The 24,129-nt window shown below is 47.7% G+C and overlaps 1 protein-coding gene across 2 annotated transcripts in view; it reads left to right on the top strand.

Annotated features, from left to right (window-relative positions):
* UNC13D (unc-13 homolog D) overlaps positions 1 to 24,129 on the top strand; it is a 297,875-nt gene that overhangs the window by 253,673 nt on the left and 20,073 nt on the right. The window lies entirely within an intron of this gene.

The raw sequence follows: 24,129 nt of genomic DNA, 5'->3' as shown, positions 1-24,129 counted from the left end.
AGGCATGCGATGCGGGAACCCGCAGCGGATTCGCAGCATTCTTGCATCGCTGCAATGTGAACCCAGCCTCAAACTGCACACTAATTATTTACCTGATTTTAGGTTGGGTTCACACTGTGTGTGGACGTGGCTCACAGCAGGGGTCATGTACCTGAAATGGAGCCAAAGACGCACAGGACCTTTGTGCAATGCACTCTGCAGCTGCACCAGAGATGTGTGAACCAGCTCCATTGAGAGCTGGTCAGTCTCCTGTCATGCGAATTGGATACAGAGAAAACCTGCATCCAATTCACAACAGTGTGAACCCAGCCTTAAAAATACCCTTTGACTCCCAAAATAAAACTATCATCTTACATCTGTGAGCACCTTATTGGTTCATGCACGCTGCAACTCTAATAAAAGCTGCTATGACGAGCATTTGAGCTTTTATTTCTCTGCTTAAAGTGGTTCTGCACCTAAAAAAAAAAATATTAAAAGCCAGCAGCTACTAATATTGCAGCTGCTGACTTTTAATAAAATCACACTTACCTGTCCCAGGGTCCAGCGATGTCGGCGGAATCCATCTGTCAGGGAATCGGGAAGTGAAGCATTGCGGCTTCACTGCCCAGTTCCCTACTGCAGATGCGTGAGTCGAGCTGCGCGTCTCTTCTGGTCCCCCGCTGTGTCCTGGGAACTGTGTGTTTCGCAGAACACAACGGGGGTGGGGGTGTGGGGCGTCTGCGGGGGTCTGCCCGGAAGTGGATGCAGATACCTGGATTATCCAGGTAACTGCACCCCCCTCCCCCCTGAAAGGTGCCGATTGTGGCACCGGAGGGGGGAGGGATCAGATTAGCGAAACTTCCCCTTTAGGGTGAAGAACCGCTTTAAAGCAGTTTGTGCTTTTTTGTGCTCTTTCACGTGTTTTCATTGTGCGTTTTTGAGCTTTTTCTAATTTTTGCGTGCATGTGCGTTTTTTCTTTTCACAAGTCCTCCCCTCAGTTTATTTTTCTACTTTTTAAACTTTTTGCATTTTTTTTGGGTGCTTAGGTGTCTTTTCTGCTCGCAAACACCTGGGTTTTTTTTCTGCCTGTAAGCTCATATGGCTGTAAACTCCTGAAAAAGCCATAGTGTGCATGGACACATTGGCCAACATGGAGGGGAGTTTTCGGGCAGGAACAAAATGAGAGCTCAAAAAAGCTCAAAAGCCTTTAGGAGCAGCTTCTTTGAACTTCCTTGAGATGCAGTGTACACTACAGCTTCTAAACTTGAGTTTAGGAGCTTTTGCCATTTTTTTTGCCAAAGCTCCTAAACTCCACTACATAAAAGCCTATGTAGCCATGCACACACAGGTTTTACAAGAGTTTAGAAGCTGGTGTAGTTAGGGGAGGTTCAACCTCCCTCAGCCTTCCACTCCTGAACACTGAAGAATCTCGTTTAGGATAGGAATGTTTTGACCAAAGAGTGCAAAACACGGCAAAATCTTGGCATAATCGCATTGCGTTTTGCATTTTCCCACAGCCAGCAGTCAACCTATTCTGTGTTATCATGTGCCCTAAAAGTTCAACAGGTTAGATATAAGTACCTTTAGGGTATGTTTGCCCTATATGTGGTGACCTGGGGTTTCTGCACAAGAAAAACGCGGATCACCACCAGAGCACATAAAAACAATTGTACATGTGCCCCATTCACACCACAATGCTGGTGAGATATACATGCTTCATTTTTCCACAGCACACTGGATGGCACTGCTTGTCACTACAGCACAAGGCACTAAGCCGTCCTGCTCTGTGAAGGCACTAATGAAGTGTCCTTGTGCGAAACTTCAAATACAGTTGAAAAAAAAAAGAAAAAACCTTGCTGGACTGTCAGTAGCCCACATGTTAAAAGGTTATGCGGGCTAGTGTTAATGAGCCCTTACGAAACATCAGTTACAAGCTCTGTGTACACTATCCAAGCCATCCATATCACGAATAGAATTATATACAAAATTTGTCAGAAGGAGGTTCCCAGTACTTTCTAGCTCATTGTTCCTCTCACATTTGTTCCATAGCTATTTATGCAATTCACATTCCTATTATATCTCTTCCTGTGAGATCTTTCTTCCCAGCCAGAAACCAGTGACTTCAGAAAAGTTGCATCTGCCTATATTTTCCTTGTTACCCACTTAGACAGGAGACTGAGCCCATCAGCATCACCCACCTCTAGCATGCTGCTGGCTTCTAGCAACTAGAGATGAGCTCAGGCATACTTATAGTTCTTGCTGAACTCTGGAATTGCACACTTTATTTTATTCCAATAGTCAGTTGGCCAGGGTTATTCCCACTCTACAGCCCACCTCTTTTTTTACATGGCCTGCGGGGCAGAAATGACCCCCCACCCAAAGCTTACTGGTGAAAAACAAAAGTGCAAGTTTAGTTAGAGATGAGTTTGGAGAACATCACAGCTCTCATAGTGGAAGAGTCTTTACATAAAGTATGCATAGGATATAATGCAACATGAGCGCAAGATATGCTTTGAACTTGATTGCTGATGGAGCCATATACTTGATAACTATGTTCAGTGCCACCCATCCCCAGTTTATATCCCCCACAGTACAGACAGATCTCCCCTAATATCCCTAAATCTGCCCTCCTAGCCCCCCAACACAGATCCATATCCACCCACACTACACACAGCACACCAACACAGACCCCCCTCTCCAGTGCAGACCCCTCAGTACAGAGCAAGTCCCCCCTGCCCAGCACAGCAGCAGGACAGACCCCTCAATACACTCAAAACAAACATCCCCTCCCCCCCTATAGCCTATAATGACCCCTCAGGACAGTCATCCTGTTGTACAGACTCCCCTTCCCAATACAGACCCCTCAGTAGACAGCAACACCCCCCTCCCCCCACACACTCACACAGTACACCAGTACAGGCCCCTTGGTGCAAACACTACTTTTTTTAATACAGACAATACAAAGACTCCCCTAGTACAGACCCCCTCCCCAATACAGACCCTTCAGGATAGACGCCACCACCGAATAGGGGCCTTCCCAGTACAGACCCCTCAGACAGTCATCCCCAGTACAAATCCCTCGGTACAGACCCCCCCCCAATATAGACCCCACACAAGAAGGAAGTGACCCCCCCCCCCCCCCAGTACTAACTCTTCACTGTGCACAGATACCACTTCCTCATAACGCCCCCTCCCCATCTCTCAGTACAGACCTTGGTGAAAGGACCCCCCCCCCAAACATACTCGCCAGACCAGATGCAGTTCAGGGTGAGCTCATATGATTGGAGCAGGGACAGAGTCTCCCCTTGACTCTGAACTGGGGCTGTCAGGTGAGCACTGGGTGCGACTGCACCTCACTGACTATGCTAAATATAATTATGCTGCAAAGGGGATATAAGACAGATAAATGTGGGATTATGGATAGACAGTCCAGTAAGAGCTAGCGTTGGGAACCTTTTTATGAATTGCTTGCGACAACCAGTGTATGGGTGCTGTTACAGTTCATGGCGATCATTGGAAGCAACTGTTATCACATGAAGTGATTTCCTTTGCTACCAAAAAACAAATACTAGAGGAGTGAAGCTTTCAACAAGCGATAACTACATTGGGATAATTGTAACACAACACCTAACTAGAACCAGTCAAATGCTTCCACATCCATTGTTCTTAGTGAGACACGTCCCCATATATAAGAGCAAAAAAAAAAGAAATTAAGTTACAAGGATATAGATAGCAGCCAGCACCTCAATATACATGAATTGACTAAAAATGTGTATACAGAAACAGTGCAAAAAATGCACTAAATGTGAAAACAAACCATATACAGTATACATTCATATACAAAATCACTAAGAGAATAGTGAAAATAGATGAAATAAATTATGGACAAGGTAAATGTACAAGAGTTCAGGATGTGTAATCACCATTAAAAATCTTTTTAACCACTTGACCACTGGGCACTTAAACACCCTTAATAACCAGACCAATTTTCAGCTTTCGGTGCTCTCAAATTTTGAATGACAATTACTCAGGCATGCAACACTGTACCCATATGACATTTTTGTCCTTTTTTTCACACAAATAGAGCTTTCTTTTGGTGGTATTTAATCACCGTTGGGTTTTTTATTTTTTGTGCTATAAAAGAAAAAAAAATCGAAAATTCTGTAACAAAAATTAATTTTTCTTCGTTTCTGTTATAAAATTTAGCAGATTAGTAATTTTTCTTCATAAATTTTGGCCAGAATTTTTACCACTACATATCTTTGGTAAAAATAAGTACAAATTGGTGGATATTATTTGGTTTTTGTGAAAGTTATAGAGTCCACAAGCTATGGTGCCAATATCTGAAAATTGATCACACCTGAAGTACTGACGGCCTATTTAAATTCTTGAGACCCTAACATGCCAAAAAAGTACAAATACCCCCCAAATGACCCCTTTTTGGAAAGAAGGCATTCCAAGGTATTTAGTAAGAGGCATGGTGAGGTTTTTGAAGTTGTCATTTTTTCCCACAATTCTCTGCAAAATCAAGATTTTTTTTCCTTTTTATTTTTTTTCCCCAAAATTGTCATATTATGAGTTTATTTCTCACACACAGCATATGCCTACCACAAATTACACCCCAAAACACATTCTGCTATTACTCCCGAGTATGGTAATACCACATGGGTGAGACTTTTACACAGCGTGGCCACATACAGAGGCCCAACATGCAGGGAGCGCCATCAGGCGTTCTGGAACACCCAGGACAATTCTGACGTTTCTCTCCTACATGTAAAAATCATAATTTATTTGCTATAAAATTACATAGAAACCCCAAAATATTATATACGTTTTTTTAGCAAAGACCCTAGAGAATACAATGGGGGTTGTTGCAACTTTTTATCACTCATGGTATTTGCGCAGCAATTTTTCGAACGCGATTTTTTAGGGAAAAAAAAAACATGTTTTGTGCTTAAAAAAAAACAGTAAAGTTAGCCCAATTTTTGCATAATGTGAAAGATGAAATTATGCTGAGTAAATAGATACCTAACATGTCACTCTTCAAAATTGCACATGCCCGTGGAATGGCGCCAAACATCGCTACTTAAAAATCCCCATAGGCGACGCTTTAAATTTTTTTTTTACTGGTTACGTGTTTTGAGTTACAGAGGAGGTCTAGGGCTAGAATTACTGCTCTCGCTCTAACGTTCGCAGTGATACCTCACATGTGTGGTTTTCATTGTGGGCGGGACTTGCGTATGCGTTCGCTTCTGCATGCGAGCACACGGGGACATGGGCGCTTTAAAAAAAAAATATGTTATTCTTCATTTTACTTTATTTTAGTTTGACATTTTTTTCCCCCCAAATTTTTTTTTTGATCACTTTTATTCCTATTACAAGGAATGTATACATCCCTTGTAATAGGAATATGGCATGACAGGTCCTCTTTACAGTGAGATATGGGGGTCAATAAGACCCCACATTTCACCTCTAGGCTGGGAAGCCTGAAATAAAAAAAAAAAGATTCTGGCTTTGATCGTATTGGCGAGTCGGTAGAAGCACTGGAGGGCGGGGGGACGTCTATGGCTGGGTATTGCAGGGTATCACCGAGTATGGCTGAGTATTGCAGAGTATCTCCGAGTATGGCTGGGTATGGCAATTTATGGCAGGGTATTGCAGAGTATTAGCGGGCATTGCAGAGTATTGGCGGGCATTGCAGAGTATTGGCGGGTAATTGCAGAGTATTGGCGGGTAATTGCAGAGTATTGGCGGGTAATTGCAGAGTATTGGCGGGTAATTGCAGAGTATTGGCGGGTAATTGCAGAGCATTTGTGGGGTATTGCAGAGTATTGGGGGGGGTATTGCAGAGTATTGCAGAGTATTGGGGGGTATTGCAGAGTATTGCAGAGTATTGGCGGGTATTGCAGAGTAGGGATGAGCTTCGTGTTCGAGTCGAACATACGTTCGACTCGAATATCGGCTGTTCGCCCGTTCGGCGAATTCCGAACGTTATGGGCCGTTCGCGCCAAATTTGTGTGGCGCTCATGGCCCACAATGCACTGCGCCATCGCAGTGCATTGCTGGCTCATGATTGGCCAAGCATGCACTGTGACCCCGCATGCTTGGCCAATCACAGCGCCAGCAGCGAGGAGAGCCATGATTGGCCACAGGCAGGATGCCTGTGGCCAATCATAGCTCAGGCTGTGTAGTACACGCCCCACACTATATAAGGCCGCCAGTGCGGCGGCCTAGTGTAGTGTGTTGGCGTCTGAAGCAGTTAGTGGGTGTTCTGTGTACCTTCAACACAGTACACACCGATCGTTATCAGCCGATTTTCGATCTTGCTCTTCTGTAGTGGTTGTTGTCTGCTTGCCCTGACCGCAGTATACACCGCTATATTCACCTCACCTATATAGCTAGTGATCTATCTTTTATAATAGAGCTTGCAGTCAGTAGTGTTAGGAGCTTGTGCGTGCTGTCTGCGTGCTCTGTACCCAGTACACACCGCTATATCCACCTACATAGCTCTTCTCTATTTGAGCCCACTTGCCATCTGCAGGAGTTATTGGAAGTTGTGTGTGCCTCCAGCACAGCACAGTATACATCTGTATATACCCCTTTATCTCTGGTGTTCTATAAAAAAGGCATCTGCAGGAGTTAGTGGGTTTTTTGTGCCTCCAGCACAATATACACCTGTATCTACCCTTTATTGCTGTTCTCTAATAGAGGCATCTGCAGGGCTTAGTGGGTGTTGTGTGACTCAATTACAGTATACCCCTTTATCTCTGGTGTTCTATAATAAAGGCATCTGCAGGAGTTAGTGGGTGTTGTGTGACTCCAGCACAATATACACCTGTATCTACCGTTTACTGCTGTTCTCTAATAGAGCCATCTGCAGGGCTTAGTGGGAGTTGTGTGACTCCATTACACTGCTGTTTTACCCAACTCCCTTCAGGCCATTACCATGTCTGGAAGGCCAGCAAGGAGAGGCAGACAGGCGCGAGCCGATAAAAGAGGGCAAGCAGGCTCTGTGTCTAGAGACAACAGTGCTGGTCGTGGACGCGGTGCATTGTCGTCAGCACGTGGCCATGGGACACGCTTGTCCTTCTTTTCGGCAGCTGGACATGTAGAACCGCAACATGCCAACGACTTGGTAGAGTGGATGACCAAGCCCTCTTTATCCTCCTCATCCTCTCTCACCCAGTCTCAGGGTACTAGCAAAGCAGCTGCCAACGCATCGTCTTCCCTCCTCTCAATGTCATCAGTGACTCCTTCCCTAGACCCACCACGTCCTCCTGAGGAGTCTCCTGAACTCTTTGAGCACAGTGTTGGGTACATGCTCCAGGAGGATGCCCAGTGTTTTGTAGGCTCTGATGATGACACTCAGCTAGAGGAAGGCAGTAGCGTGAGCGCAGAGAGAGGGGATGCTCAAGAAGGACAGCAATCTGGCAGTCATGTTCCACAAGCTGCAGCATACTGCCAGGTTTGCTACAGCGATGAAGAGGGAGGGGATGATGAGGGCACTGACTCCACGTGGGTGCCTGGTAGGAGAGAGGAGGAGGAGGCACATGTCCAACGAGGCAAGATGCCCTCCGGGGGCCAGCTTAGGGGCAGCACACCGACTGAATCACACCGCAGAGCTCCGCCTGTGCAGGGCAATGCCTCTGCGCGTTATTCTAAAAGTTCTTTGGTGTGGGCCTTTTTTGAGATGAGTGCATCAGATCGGACCGCTGCTATTTGCAACATATGTCTCAAGCGTATCTCGCGTGGCCAAAACATCAGCCGCTTGGGCACCACATGCTTGACCAGACATATGTTGACCTGCCATGCAGCTCGTTGGGAAACGTACCTCAAAGACCCACACCAAAGAACAAAGCAGACTTCTCCTTGCTCCTCAACAGCTGGCATCTCCAACCCCACTAGACCTTCAGTCCTCTCTGAAACCTGCTCTGAGAGGAATGAAGGTGTAGAATTAAGTGTGTCACAGCCAAGTGCTTCCGGGCACTCTGCTAGCAGTACACCCACGTCCGATTATAGCAGGCAAATGTCCCTGCCCCAGCTGCTGGACCTGCGAAAGAAGTTCATTCCCCAGCCATCCACATGCCCAGCAGTTGAATGCTAGCTTGGCTAAATTGCTAGCACTTCAACTGCTGCCTTTTCAGTTGGTAGACTCGGCCCTCTTCCGTGAGTTTGTACAATGTGCGGTTCCTCAGTGGCAGGTCCCCAAACGCCACTTTTTCTCACGGAAGGCGATTCCGGCTCTCTACTGGCATGTGGAAGGCAATGTCCTTGCCTCGCTGGACAGGGCGGTCAGCGGTAAGGTGCATATTACCTCTAACTCATGGTCCAGCAGGCATGGACAGGGACGTTACCTGTCTTTCACGGCCCATTGGGTCACTCTTCTGGCAGCTGGGAAGGATGCAGGACAAGGTGCAGTAGTGTTGGAGGTTGTTCCGCCACCACGCCTCCAAAATGCTACTATTGGTTGTGACACACCTCTCTCCTCCACCCCCTCCTCTTCTTCTTCCTCCATGGCCTCTTCCAGTGCTCTGTCCTCAGAACCAGCGGTGCTCCGTAGGCGTTCCAGGGGCTACGCAAGTACGCAGGCAAAACGATGCCATGCCGTGCTTGCGCTGGTTTGTTTGGGGGACAGGAGCCACACTGGGGCGGATGTTTTGTCAGCTCTGCAGGGGCAGGCCGAGAGGTGGTTGACGCCACGCCAGCTTAAGCCAGGAATGGTGGTTTGTGACAATGGCACCAACCTCCTCTCCGCCCTCTGACATGGACAACTGACCCATGTGCCCTGTGTAGCTCACGTCCTTAACCCGGTGGTGCAGTGGTTCTTGGGCAGGTACCCCGGCTTACAGGATGTCCTGAAGCAGGCCAGGAAAGTCTGTGTGCATTTCCGCCGATCATTTAATGCCTGTGCTCAGCTGGCTGAGCTCCAAAAGGAGCTGAACCTGCCCAAGAACCGCCTTATATGTGACATGCCCACCAGGTGGAACTCAACGTTGGCCATGCTGCAGCGGCTGCACACGCAGCAGAGGGCCATCAATGAGTACCTGTGCGACTATGGCACCAGGACAGGGTCAGGGGAGCTTGGTTTTTTCTCACCACGCCAGTGGGGCATGATCAGGGATGCATGCACTGTCCTGTCACCGTTTTAGGAGGCCACAAGGATGGTGAGCAGTGACAGTGCATGCATCAGTGACACTGTACCTCTTGTCCACCTCTTGGAGCATACGCTGCATGGAATAATGGACAGGGCACTTGAGGCAGAACAGAGGCAGGAAGAGGAGGACTTCCTTGCCTCTCAAGGCCCCCTTTATCCAGATAGTGTTCCTGCTGTGCCACCCATCACACAGGAAGAGGATGAAGAGGAGGAAGAGGAGGAGGAGGAGGAGGATTGTGTCAGCATGGAGGTGGAGGCTGGCACTCAGCAGCAGCAGTCTTGTAGGGATGATTTACAGTCCCAAGAAACACGTGGACTTGTACGTGGCTGGGAGGAGGTAGCTGCGGATCATGTTGCCCTTAGTGACCCAGAGGACTCCGGACCGAATGCCTCAGCTAACCTACGCTGCATGTCCTCCCTGATCCTGCAAAGCCTGCGGAAGGATCCTCGTATTCTTAGGATCAAGGAGAGGGACCATTACTGGCTGGCCACTCTCCTTGATCCACAGTACAAGGGTAAGGTTGCCGACCTTATCTTGCCATCGCAGAGGGAGCAGAGGATGAGACATCTCCGGGAGGCCTTGCAGAAAGGTCTGTGCAACGCGTTCCCAGAGACTGGGAGGTTACAAACTCCTGGTCCTGGACAACGTGTTGCTGAGGCATCGGTCAGAAGGAGCGGTGGAGAAGGTGGCCGTCTGACTGATGCTTTCAGACAATTTTTTAGTCCGCAGCCCCAAGGTATGATCGGTTCCAGCAACCATCGCCAGCGTCTGATTTACATGGTGCAGGAATACCTAGGGGCAAGGTCAGACTTGGACACCTTTCCCACCGAAAATCCTCTGGCTTACTGGGTCTTGAGGATGGATCACTGACCAGAGCTTGCACAGTATGCAATTGAGCTAATTTTTTGAAATATCACATCCCTTCAAGACTGCCTATGCTGAGTGACTGTCCTGTTATGTTGATTGTCTATCCTCTTCCTCCTCCGCTGATATGTTGGAAGAACATTTCTGGCTCTGGGTGATGCCATCAGCCCAATTTTTCTGCCCCTGTTTAACAGGGGCGTTTAATTACAATTTTTGATGCAATGCTTTGCAGCAGGGCTAATTCCTGCAATAAAACTAGAGTATATAGAAGAGGTTGCAGTGTGGTGGCACCAGCACCAGTGCCTAAGGCCCAATTTTTCTGCCCCTGTTTAACAGGGACTAGTAATTACAATTCTTGATATAGTATTTCACAGGAGGGCCCATTCCTGTGCCCACCCAGAGTAACTGTGAGGACTTATAGTGTTGTGGCACCAGCACCACAACCACCAAAGGTCAATTTTTCTACCACTGTTCAACAATGGCATGTAATTATAATTCTTGATATAATCGTTCACAGCAGGGCGCTCCAGCGCCCACCAAGAGTCACTTTGAGGGCTTACAATGTTGTGGCAAAACCAACACCTTGTTCCGCCATTTCTGCAGAGCATATAGGGCAGGCCCCTACTTTCAAACATCCAATTTACAAACATCTCCTACTTGCAAACGGAAGGAGACAACAGCAAGTGAGATGAAAAAAGATGGACGACAAAACAAATTATACAGGGGTGATAACCCTTCCCTATGTTTTCCAAAAAGCTTAAAAATAGTTTTTTTGACTGGAGCTACACTTTAAAAATGTACCAGTTGAAAATTACAAACAGATTCAACTTAACACAACAAACCTACACAGTCCCTAAGTTGTTTGCACCGCCTGTATACTGCTGTTCTGAGTATATAGGGCCTGGGGGCCACACGCATTTCCTTTTTTTAATATGGGTACAGGGCTCCCCTTAATATGCGTACAAGACCCAAATAGACTGGTAATGGGCAGCGAGGGCTACCCATGCCATTTTTCTCAATGATTTTCAACCATATTGCAGGAACCAGATATAACATTAAAACCGCAAGCAGTTTTAAATGGTGTTATTTCCGTTTAATGTCATTTTGTGCAGGGACTGTTCTAAACACAGGAAACACGTGGCACTTCACAGGCATACTACAGACACCCCCCCAGGCACCATATTTAAAGGAATATTTAACTTTTTTTTTCACTTTAATCGTCATTAAAATCAGTGCTCCCGCCAAAACGGCCATTTTAGGCATTGACCCATGTCCCCTGGGGCAGGAGCCAGGTCCCCAAACCCTTTTTAGGACAGTATCTTGCATATTAGCCGTTAAAATTAGCACTTTTAATTTCGAACGTTCAAGTCCCATAGACTTCAATGGGGTTCTAAAGTTCGTTCGAATTCGGGGTCCGTTCGAAAGTTCTGGTGCGAACCGCACCGTGGGGGTGTTCGGCTCATCCCTATTGCAGAGTATTGGCTGGTATTGCAGAGTATTGACTGGTATTGCAGAGTATTGGCAGGGAATTGAGTGGTTAAATTTCGGTGAGCAGCGATGTGGGTACTGCAGATGCAGCCCACAGCGCTGCTGACACCGATCTCTTCCCCCTCCGCTGTACCGATCGATACAGAGAGGGGAGGGAGGAACAAATTTGTTTACAGGTTTGTTTACAAGTGATCACTCCATCATTTGACGGAGCGATCACATGGTAAACGGTCACGGATGCTCTCGAGTGCGTGCCCCAGGGGGCGCGCGAGAGCGGAATTCTGGGAGGACGTCATATGACGGCCTCCCAGAGTTAAGAAACCACCCTGTAGTCGTCATTCGGCTATAGGGCGGTTGTTAAGTGGTTAAAGAAAGCCCAAAGTGTATTGACAGCACTGTGATAGTCCAAAATATAAGTCCAAAATATCACAACAGAGTGCACACGTACCAGAGCCAGTGGACTCTTATACCATAAGTATAACGCCAAATAAGTTGTTGTGATTTCCAATTAATCTTTAGTAGACTGCGTCCACCTGTTTAGATTTTTCTGGTCTCCACACACTTCGGGATAGATCCAGTATGGATGATCATGGCATTGATGGGTCAGCATCCCATCTCATAGGCATATGCAAGGGAACACCAAACATCCACACATAATATAAAACTGCCACTAAATTGTTATTAAAAAGTATCAACACTATATGCTCACAAATTCTGCATAATCACAGCACTTTAAAAAAGTCGTGCATCCCGGGAATCTCATCCTAAATTAGAGCACAATGATGTCACAAGCACAGGCTCCACCTGACACGTTTCATCATAATTGACACAGTCTGGGGTCCTGAAACAAAACTGATCCAGTATAAACCAATAACGCCCATGCTCCACGTATTTTAGATTAGCTGCTGTACAAAACACAGAATGTGTCTATAAATCAATATACCTCAATATACAGCACTTATGACCTTGATGCCCCCAGGCACTATATACTCTGAACAGTAGTATATATACTATACGACCTATATACTATACGACCTGCCCTATATACTCTGCAGAAAATTGGGCATTAAGTGTTGGTGGCACCAGAACACTGTAAGCCCTCACAGTTACTTTTGGTGAGTGCCGGAACAGGCCCTGCTGTGAAATATTATATCAGGAATTGTAATTACATGCCCTGTTATACAGGGGCAGAAAAATACAGTCTTTGGTGGTGCCACAACACTGAACGCCCTTGCAGTTACTCTTGGTGGGTGCTGGAACGGGCCCTGCTGGGAAATAATATATCAAGAATTGTAATTACATTCCCCTGTTAAACGGGCAGAAAATGGTCCTTGGATGGTGGTGGTGGTGCCCTAAACCAAAAATATTGTTGGAAGCTAGCATCATCAAGATTGAGGAGGCATAGGATAGTCAGCATAGTCTTCAAGGGATCCCACATTCATAGAAAATTCAATCAGTTACATCAGCATCAGGGGCTTGATCGCTGCTGATCCAAGACTGATTCATTTTTATGACTGTTTCATAGTTTCATAGTTAGTAAGGTTGAATAAAGACACCAGTCCATCCAGTTCAACCTGAGTGAGTGTCTACAATTGTCCCTATCCCTGTACATTGCACACTCACATCGGTCTCTACCCTCATGGAGCCCACTATCCTAGGTCCCAATTCCTATACTAGGGCCAATTTTGGACAGAAGCCAATTAACCTACCTGCATGTCTTTGGATTGTGGGAGGAAACCGGAGCACCCGGAGGAAACCCACGCAGGCACAGGGAGAACAAGCAAACTCCAGGCAAGTAGTGTCGTGGTTGGGATTTGAACCAGCAACCCTTCTTACTGCTAGGTGAGAGTGCTAACCACTACACCACTACACCACTGTGAACCGATCAACGGAGTCTGTGGATAGGCGCACTATATGAACCGTTACAAACCCTCCAGAAGCACTGAATGTGCGTTCAGAAAGAATGCTGGGTGCAGGACAGGCCAGTAGCTCAATTGAAAATTGAGCAAGTTTTGGCCAGTGGTCCATCCCCAAGACCCAGTAATCCAGTGGATGCTCTGTTGGAAAGGTCTCCAAGTCTGCTCTTGCCCCTAGATATTCCTGCACCATGTAATGCAGACGCTGGCGATGGTTGTTTGAACCGATCAGACTTTGGTGCTGAAGTCTGAAAAATTGTGTAAAGGCATTGGTCAGCCTACCACCTTCTCCACCGCTCTTTCTCTGGCTGAATGAAGCCTTAGCAACACGTTGTCCAGCACCAGGAAATTGTAACCTCCCAGGGTCGGCAAATACATTGCACAAACCACAAGGCCTCCTGAAGATGTTTCATCCTCTGCTCCCTCTGCAAAGGCAGGATGAGTTCTGCAACCTTACCCTTGTAACGTGGATCAAGAAGAGTTGCCAGCCAGTAATTATCCCTCTCCTTGATACCACAGATCCTAGGGTCCTTTTGCAGGCTTTGCAGAATCAGGGAGGCCATGCAGCGTAAGTTTGCAGAGGCATTCGATTGTAAGTCCTCTGAGTCACTTGATCCATAACAACCTCATCCCAGCCACGTACAACCCCTTGGGTTTCTGGGGACTGAAAACCATCCCTTGGAGACTGCTGTTGACTGTTATCCTCCACATCTATGCTGACACAATCCTCCTCCTCCTCTTCTTCTTCCTGCATGTTTGGCGGGCCCGCAGAAATGCTATCTGGATAAAGGGGGCCTTGAGAGGTAAGAAGTCCTCCCCTTCCTCCCGCTGTTCTGCTTCAAGTGTCCTGTCCATTATTCCACAAAGCGTGTGTTCCAACAGAAGACTAGAGGGACAGTGTCACTGATGCATGCATTGTCACTGCTCACCATCCTTGTGGCCTCCTCAAATGGTGACAGGACAGTGCATGCATCCTTGATCATTAGCCACTGGAGTGGCAAAAAGAAGCCAAGCTTCCCTGACCCTGTCATGGTACCATACTCACACAGGTACTCATTGATGGCCCTCTGCTGCTTGTGCAGCTGCTGTAGCATTGCCAGCATTGCGTTCCACCTGGTGGGCATGTCACAAATGAAGTGGTTCTTGGGCAGGTTGCATTCCCTTTGAATGTCAGTCAGCCAAGCACTGGCATTGTATGACCAGTGGAAATGACCACAGACTTTTTTAGCCTGGCTTAGGAGATCCTGTAAGCCTGGGTACCTGCTCAAGAACCGCTCCACCACCAAATTCAAGACGTGTGCCAAACATGGAACATGGGTCAAGTGTCCATGTCGAAGGGTGGAGAGAAGGCGTCAACCACCTCTGAGCCTGCCCCTGCAGAGCTGACAGAATCTCTGACCCAGTGTGGCTCCTGCCCCCTAAGCAGGCCAACTTAAGCACCACATGGCATCTTTTTGCCTGACTGCTTGCGTAGCCCCTTGAATGCTTACAGATCACTGCTGGTTCAGAGGACAGATCTGCAGAAGAGGCCATAGAGGCAGAAGAAGAGGAGGGGGTGAAAGAGAGCTGTGGCAGAATCGCCACTAGCATTTTGGAGGCGTGGTGGTGGAACAAGCTCCAACAATACTGAACCCTGTCCTGCATCCTTCCCAGCTGCCAGCAGAGTTACCCAGTGCACCATGAAGGAAAGGTAACGTCCCTGCACATGCCTGCTGGACCATGAGTCAGCGGTAATATGCACTTTACTGCTGACTGCCCTGTCCAACAAGGCCAAAACATTGCCTTCCACATGCCGGTAGAGAGACCTTCCATGAAAAGAAATGGCATTTTGGAACCTGCCACTGAGGTACAGCACAGTCCGCAAATTCACGAAAGGGGGCAGAGTCTACCAGCTGAAAAGGCAGCAGTTGCAGTGCTAACAATTTGGCCAAGCTAGCATTCAGATGGTGAACATGTGGATGGCTGGGACCGAATTTCTTTTCACGGTTCAGCAACTGAGGTAAGGAAATTTGCCTGCTAAAATCAGATGGTGGTGTACTGCTAGTAGATTGGCTGCAAGCACTTGGGACACCTATTGCTATGCCTTCATTCCTCTCAGTGTAGGTTTTTGAGAGGACCGGAGGTATAGTGGGGTTGGAGATCTCAGATGAGGAGCAAGGAGAAGTCTGCCTTTTTCTTTGATGTGTGTCTTTCAAGTGCTGTTGCCAACGGACTGCATGGCAGGTCGTCGTATGTCTGATCAATCATGGGGTGCCCAAGCGGCTGCTGTTATCGCCACAATTGATCCGATTTAGACATAGGTTGGAAACAGCCACAGTGCGATCTGCAGCACACATGTCGAAAAAGTCCCACACCAAAGAACTTTTGAAAGTCAGCAGGAAGTAAGTGGCGCATGTTCTGGCTCAATAACATAGCTAGCAGCAGAAAAAAAATGTGCCCAATGGCCACCTGCAGAGGATGCACCATGTTTAGAACCAGTACTGTTGACTGTAGACACAGAGGCTGCTTGCCCTCTTTTAGTGGCCTGTGAGCATCTGCCTCTCCTTGGTGGCCTTCCAGACATGATGTATATTTTGTTTTGGAACACCACACTACACTGTATTAGATACCGTGTACACCACCAGAAGTGTAGTAGAAACTGTACACACTGTATTAGATACTGTGTACACTGCCTGCACTGTATTAGCAAATGTACTACACCAGCACTGTATTTTATACTGTGTACACCACCAGAAGTGTAGTAGAAACTGTACACACTGTATTAGATACTGTGTACACCACCAGAAAAGTAGTAGAAACTGTACTACGACTGCACTGTACTGTGTACACCACCAGAAGTGTAGTAGAAACTGTATACACTGTATTAGATACTGTGTACACCGCCTGCTCTGTATTAGCAACTGTACTATGGCTGCACTGTATTGTGTACTGCGTACACCACCAGAAGTTTAGCACAAACTGTACACACTGTATTGGATACTGTGTACACCACCTGTACACCACCTGAAGTGTATTAGAAACAGTACACCACAGAATGCACTGTAGCTTTAGGCTACACTGGATGCAGAGTATACATAAATATAAATATAATATATATATATAATAACCTGCCTGCTTATTCTAAATCAAGCTATCTCTCCGTCCACACCAACAACACTACACAGGGCCGCAGTGTAGGCAGCCTTATATAGTGTGGGGCGTGGACTTAGTCCCCCTGAGCCATGATTGGCCAAAGGCACCCTGTCTTTGGCCAATTATGGCTCTCTAAGCAGAGGGCGTTGGATTAGGCCAAAGCATGAAGGTCAGGTGCATGCTTTGGCCAATTATCATGCAGCAATGCACTGCGATCTCGCAGTGCATTATGGGGCATTCTGCAGCGCTCAAATTTGGCGTGAACGCTAGACATGTGCACACTGAAATATTGTTTCGGAATTTCGTTTTCGTCTGAAAAATACATTTATTTAGTTACTCCCGAAATTCATTTTTATTTATTTTGTTTCGTTAAAAAATGCATTTGTCTGAAAATCTGAAATAATTAAGGTCGAATCTGTCATTGAAGGCTTATGGTGTCTGTCAAATGTTCTAAGAAGATTTGACTGAGCAGATAAACTGTACGACGCCGCAATCGTACATTTCCGGTCGAATGTTCTGCCTCTATAATGTCCAATCTTTTCTCTCTATGTAGAATAATCTTGGACTAATAGAGTTAAGGTTAGGTACATTCTATTCTATCTATATCAAACTGTTGTCGCAAAAACAATAAAGCATTTGTTTATGTCGGATCTTTCGGTTTCCAGATTCTGCACGATAACGAAAACGAATGCACATGTCTAGTGAACGCCCCATATTGTTCTCTGTTCTGTGAACGGGCGAACACCCAAACATCAAGCTCATCCCTAATGGTCACCAATACCATAAAATCAGAGGAGAAAAAAACTTTTATTACTGCAGTGGGTTACATAAAACATTAGTTAATGTGCATTCCGTCCTGCACCCTTTGTTATTGATGGCCGGCTTCACTATAACACAGTGCAAGCCCAGTCTGTGCCCGATGTCTCACCGCTTCCTGGTGTTTCCTTACCAAAGGAACGGCTCTGGTACCGGAGGTGATGTATTGTAATTGATGCACTAGAACACTTTACTTTAGGTGATGTGATTTACAGAGAGTGGCATCACAGTATAGTGATTACATTTTGATAAATGAATCATGTGTTGCAATTAATGCACTGTAGCACTTTATTTTAGTTTATAGGAATCAAGTTAATTAGGCGGAGTATATTGAGAAACTTACACAGGTGGTGAAAATAGGCCTTGAAAAAGTATTCATACCACTTGAAATTATATTCAATCACAAATATACATATACCACAATAAGGAGACACGCTTCTTGACCATTATAGCAGTGCAAGAAAACTGACATTTTCCTAAATTTGTCATGTGACAACCAAAAAACTTAAAGTGGTGTTCCACCCCAAAAAAAAATTCATAAATGAGCCTTAAAAAAATAAAAATAATTTGGATTTTTTTTTTTTACTCAGCTCTAAATGGCTATTGCTAGTGGGTCCTTCGTAGTCTGCCTCCTTCTGTGCCTGGGCTCTTGACGTCACTTCCACTCGGCGCAGGAAGGGCTCAACTTTGCCCCCTCCCTCTTGTCAATCATCTGGGACACGTGACAGGTCCCAAATGATTGTGCAGCGAATTACTGCAAGCAGCACAACTCACGCATGTGCAGTGGGTGACCCGCTGTGAAGCCACAGCCGGGTGCCCCCTCAGTTACAATGCCGGCGCTGCCGACCAGAGGGGGAGACGAGCAGGGTTTTAATCCCCCACATCGCTGGACCCTGGGACAGGTAAGTGTCCGATTATTAAAAGTCAGCAGCTGTATATGTATTTTAGCATTGTTCAATCCATCATCCATAAATGGAAAGAGTATGGCACGACTGAAAACCGACCAAGACATGGTTTTCACCTAAACTGACAGGCCGGGCAAGGAGAGCAATAATCAGAGAAGCAGCCAAGAGGCCCATGGTAACTCTGGAGGAGCTTAAGAGATCCACAGCTCAGGTGGGAAAATCTGTCCACAGGACAACTGTTAGTCATGTACTCCACAAATCTGGCCTTTATGGATGAGTGGCAAGAAGAAAGACATTGTTGAAAGAAAGCCATAAGAAGTCCCATTTGCAGTTTGCGAGAAGCCATGTGAGGGACAAAGCAAACATGTGGGAGAATATGCTCTGGTTTGATAAGACCAATATAGAGCTTTTTGCCTAAAAATAAAACGGCATATGTGGTGAAAAACTAACACTGCACATCACCCTGAACACACCATCCCCACATGAAACATGGTGGTGGCAGCATCATGTTGCGGGGATGCTTCTCCTCAGCAGGAACAGGGAAACTGGTCAGAGTTGATGGGAAGATGGATGGTGCCAAAAACAGGGCAATCTTAGAAGAAAGCCTGTTAGAGTCTGCTGAAGACATGAGACTTGGGGGGGGGGGGGGGGTTACCTTCCAGCAGGACAACAACCCTAAACATGCAGCCAGAACTAGAATGGAATGGTTTAGATCAAAGCATATTCATGTTTTAGAATGGTCCAGTCAAAGTCCAGACCAAATCCAATTGAGAATCTGTGGCAAGACTTGAAAATTGCTGTTCACAGATGCTCTTCATTCAATCTGACAGAGCTTGAGCTATTTTGCAAAGAAAATGGGCAAAATGTCACTCTCTAGCTAAAAGAATTGCAGATGTAATTGCAGAGAAAGATGGTTCTACAAAGTATTGACTCAGAGGTAGGGATGAGCTTCGTGTTCGAGTCGAACGTACGTTCGACTCGAACATTGGCTGTTCGTCCGTTCGGCGAAATCCGAACATTTTGGTCCGTTCGCGTCAAATTCGCGTGGCGCTCACGGCCCACAATGCACTCCGATGGCGCAGTGCATTGCTGGCTCATAATTGGCCAAGCATGCACTGTGACCCCGCATGCTTGGCCAATCGCAGCGCCAGCAGCGAGGAGAGCCATGATTGGCCACAGGCAGGATGCCTGTGGCCAATCATAGCTCAGGCTGTGTAGTGCACGCCCCACACTATATAAGGCCGCCATCGCGGCGGCCTTGTGTAGTGTGTTGGCGTCTGAAGCAGTGGGTGTTCTGTGTACCTTCAACACAGTACACACCGATCGTTTTCGGCCGATTTTCTATCTTGCTATTGTGTAGTGGTTATTGTCTGCGTGCCCTGACCGCAGTATACACCGCTATATTCACCTCACCTATATAGCTAGTGATCTATCTTTTATAATAGAGCTTGCAGTCAGTAGTGTTAGGAGATAGTGCGTGCTGTCTGCGTGCTCTGTACCCAGTACATACCGCTATATCCACCTACATAGCTGTTCTCTATTTGAGCCCACTTGCCATCTGCAGGAGTTATTGGAAGTTGTGTGTGCCTCCAGCACAGCACAGTATACATCTGTATATACCCCTTTATCTCTGGTGTTCTCTGGTTATTATCTGCGTGCCCTGACCGCAGTATACACCGCTATATTCACCTCACCTATATAGCTAGTGATCTATCTTTAATAATAGAGCTTGCAGTCAGTAGTGTTAGGAGATAGTGCGTGCTGTCTGCGTGCTCTGTACCCAGTACATACCGCTATATCCACCTACATAGCTGTCAGCTCTATTTGAGCCCACTTGCCATCTGCAGGAGTTATTGGAAGTTGTGTGTGCCTCCAGCACAGCACAGTATACATCTGTATATACCCCTTTATCTCTGGTGTTCTATAATAAAGGCATCTGCAGGAGTTAGTGGGTGTTGTGTGCCTCCAGCACAATATACACTACCCAACTGCTGTTTTACCCAACTCCCTTCAGGCCATTACCATATCTGGAAGGCCAGCAAGGAGAGGCAGACAGGCGCGAGCCGATAAGAGGGCAAGCAGGCTCTGTGTCTAGAGACAACAGTGCTGGTCGTGGACGCGGTGCATTGTCATCAGCACGTGGCCATGGGACATGCTTGTCCTTCTTTTCGGCAGCTGGACATGTTGAACCGCAACATGCCAACGACTTGGTAGAGTGGATGACCAAGCCCTCTTCATCCTCCTCATCCTCTCTCACCCAGTCTCAGGGTAGTAGCAAAGCAGCTGCCAACGCATCGTCTTCCCTCCTCTCAATGTCATCATCAGTGACTCCTTCCCTAGACCCACCACGTCCTCCTGAGGAGTCTCCTGAACTCTTTGAGCACAGTGTTGGGTACATGCTCCAGGAGGATGCCCAGTGTTTTGTGGGCTCTGATGATGACACTCAGCTAGAGGAAGACAGTAGCGTGAGCGCAGACAGAGGGGATGCTCAAGAAGGACAGCAATCTGGCAGTCATGTTCCACAAGCTGCAGCATACTGCCAGGTTTGCTACAGCGATGAAGAGGGAGGGGATGATGAGGGCACTGACTCCACGTGGGTGCCTGGAAGGAGGGAGGAGGAGGAGGAGGAGGAGGAGGAGGCACATGTCCAACGAGGCAGGATGCCCTCCGGGGGCCAGCTTAGGGGCAGCACACCGACTGAATCACACCGCAGAGTTCCGCCTGTGCAGAGCGCTGCCTCTGCGCGTTATTCTAAAAGTTCTTTGGTGTGGGGCTTTTTTGAGACGAGTGCATCAGATCGCACCGCTGCTATTTGCAACATATGTCTCAAGCGTATCTCACATGGCCAAAACATCAGCCGCTTGGGCACCACATGCTTGACCAGACATATGTTGACCTGCCATGCAGCTCGTTGGCAAGCGTACCTCAAAGACCCACACCAAAGAACAAAGCGGACCTCTCCTTGCTCCTCATCAGCTGGCATCTCCAACCCCACTAGACCTTCAGTCCTCTCTGAAACCTGCTCTGAGAGGAATGAAGGTGTAGAATTAGGTGTGTCACAGCCAAGTGCTTCCGGGAATTCTGCTAGCGGTACACCCACGTCCGATTATAGCAGGCAAATGTCCCTGCCCCAGCTGCTGGACCTGCGAAAGAAGTTCACTCCCAGCCATCCACATGCCCAGCGGTTGAATGCTAGCTTGGCTAAATTGCTAGCACTTCAACTGCTGCCTTTTCAGTTGGTAGACTCGGCCCTCTTCCGTGAGTTTGTACAATGTGCGGTTCCTCAGTGGCAGGTCCCCAAACGCCACTTTTTCTCACGAAAGGCTATTCCGGCTCTCTACTGGCATGTGGAAGGCAATGTCCTTGCCTCGCTGGACAGGGCGGTCAGCGGTAAGGTGCATATTACCTCTGACTCATGGTCCAGCAGGCATGGACAGGGACGTTACCTGTCTTTCACGGCCCATTGGGTCACTCTTCTGGCAGCTGGGAAGGATGCAGGACAAGGTGCAGTAGTGTTGGAGGTTGTTCCGCCACCACGCCTCCAAAATGCTACTATTGGTTGTGACACACCTCTCTCCTCCACCCCCTCCTCTTCTTCTTCCTCCATGGCCTCTTCCAGTGCTCTGTCCTCAGAACCAGCGGTGCTCCGTAGGCGTTCCAGGGGCTACGCAAGTACGCAGGCAAAACGATGCCATGCCGTGCTTGCGCTGGTTTGTTTGGGGGACAGGAGCCACACTGGGGCGGATGTTTTGTCAGCTCTTCAGGGGCAGGCCGAGAGGTAGTTGACGCCATGCCAGCTTAAGCCAGGAATGGTGGTTTGCGACAATGGCACCAACCTCCTCTCCGCCCTCCGACAGGGACAACTGACCCATGTGCCCTGTGTAGCTCACGTCCTTAACCTGGTGGTGCAGCGGTTCTTGGGCAGGTACCCCGGCTTACAGGATGTCCTGAAGCAAGCCAGGAAAGTCTGTGTGCATTTCCGCCGATCATTTAATGCCTGTGCTCGGCTGGCTGAGCTCCAAAAGGAGTTGAACCTGCCCAAGAACCGCCTTATATGTGACATGCCCACCAGATGGAACTCAACATTGGCCATGCTGCAGCGGCTGCACACGCAGCAGAGGGCCATCAATGAGTACCTGTGCGACTACGGCACCAGGACAGGGTCAGGGGAGCTTGGTTTTTTCTCACCACACCAGTGGGGCATGATCAGGGATGCATGCACTGTCCTGTCACCGTTTGAGGAGGCCACAAGGATGGTGAGCAGTGACAGTGCATGCATCAGTGACACTGTACCTCTTGTCCACCTCTTGGAGCATACGCTGCGTGGAATAATGGACAGGGCACTTGAGGCAGAACAGAGGCAGGAAGAGGAGGACTTCCTTGCCTCTCAAGGCCCCCTTTATCCAGACAGTGTTCTTGCTGTGCCACCCATCACACAGGAAGAGGATGAGGAGGAGGAAGAGGAGGAGGAGGAGGATGATTGTGTCAGCATGGAGGTGGAGGCTGGCACTCAGCATCAGCATCAGCAGCAGCAGTCCTGTAGGGATGATTTACAGTCCCAAGAAACACGTGGACTTGTACGTGGCTGGGAGGAGGTAGCTGCGGATCATGTTGTCCTTAGTGACCCAGAGGACTCCGGACCGAATGCCTCAGCTAACCTACGCTGCATGGCCTCCCTGATCCTGCAAAGCCTGCGGAAGGATCCTCGTATTCTTCGGATCAAGGAGAGGGACCATTACTGGCTGGCCACTCTCCTTGATCCACGGTACAAGGGTAAGGTTGCCGACCTTATCTTGCCATCGCAGAGGGAGCAGAGGATGAGACATCTCCGGGAGGCCTTGCAGAAAGGTCTGTGCAACGTGTTCCCAGAGACTGGGAGGTTACAAACTCCTGGTCCTGGACAACGTGTTGCTGAGGCATCGGTCAGAAGGAGCAGTGGAGAAGGTGGCCGTCTGACTGATGCTTTCAGACAATTTTTTAGTCCGCAGCCCCAAGGTATGATCGGTTCCAGCACCCATCGCCAGCGTCTGATTTACATGGTGCAGGAATACCTAGGGGCAAGGTCAGACTTGGACACCTTTCCCACCGAAAATCCTCTGGCTTACTGGGTCTTGAGGATGGATCACTGGCCAGAGCTTGCACAGTATGCAATTGAGCTACTGGCCTTTCCTGCATCCAGCGTTCTTTCGGAACGCACCTTCAGTGCTGCTGGTGGCTTTGTTACCGATCACAGGGTGTGCCTGTCCACCGAATCAGTTAATCGACTGACCTTCATCAAGATGAATCAGTCTTGGATCACCCACAGCTACCAAGCACCTGAAGCTGATGTAACCGAATAATTTTTTTTGAAATACCACATCCCTTCAAGACTGCCTATGCTGATGCTGAGTGACTGTCCTGTTATGTTGATTGTCTATCCTCTTCCTCCTCCGCTGATATGTTGGAAGAACATTTCTGGTTCTGGTTGATGCCATCAGCCCAATTTTTCTGCCCCTGTTTAACAGGGGCATTTAAGTACAATTTTTGATGCAATGCTTTGCAGCAGGGCTAATTCCTGCATTAAAACTAGAGTATATGGAAGAGGTTGCAGTGTGGTGGCACCAGCACCAGTGCCTAAGGCCCAATTTTTCTACCCCTGTTTAACAGGGGCGTTTAAGTACAATTTTTGATGCAATGCTTTGCAGCAGGGCTAATTCCTGCAATAAAACTAGAGTATATGGAAGAGGTTGCAGTGTGGTGGCACCAGCAGCAGTGCCTAAGGCCAAATTTTTCTGCCCCTGTTTAACAGGGACATGTAATTACAATTCTTGATATAATATTTCACAGGAGGGCCCCTTCCGGAGCCCACCCAGAGTAACGGTGAGGACTTATAG

Source organism: Lithobates pipiens, unplaced genomic scaffold (assembly GCF_037356315.1).
Source record: "Lithobates pipiens isolate NorthernLeopardFrog02 unplaced genomic scaffold, aLitPip1_a1.2 Scaffold_28, whole genome shotgun sequence".
NCBI classification, from domain to species: Eukaryota; Metazoa; Chordata; class Amphibia; order Anura; family Ranidae; genus Lithobates; species Lithobates pipiens.
This window is presented reverse-complemented; position numbering and strand designations above follow the sequence as displayed.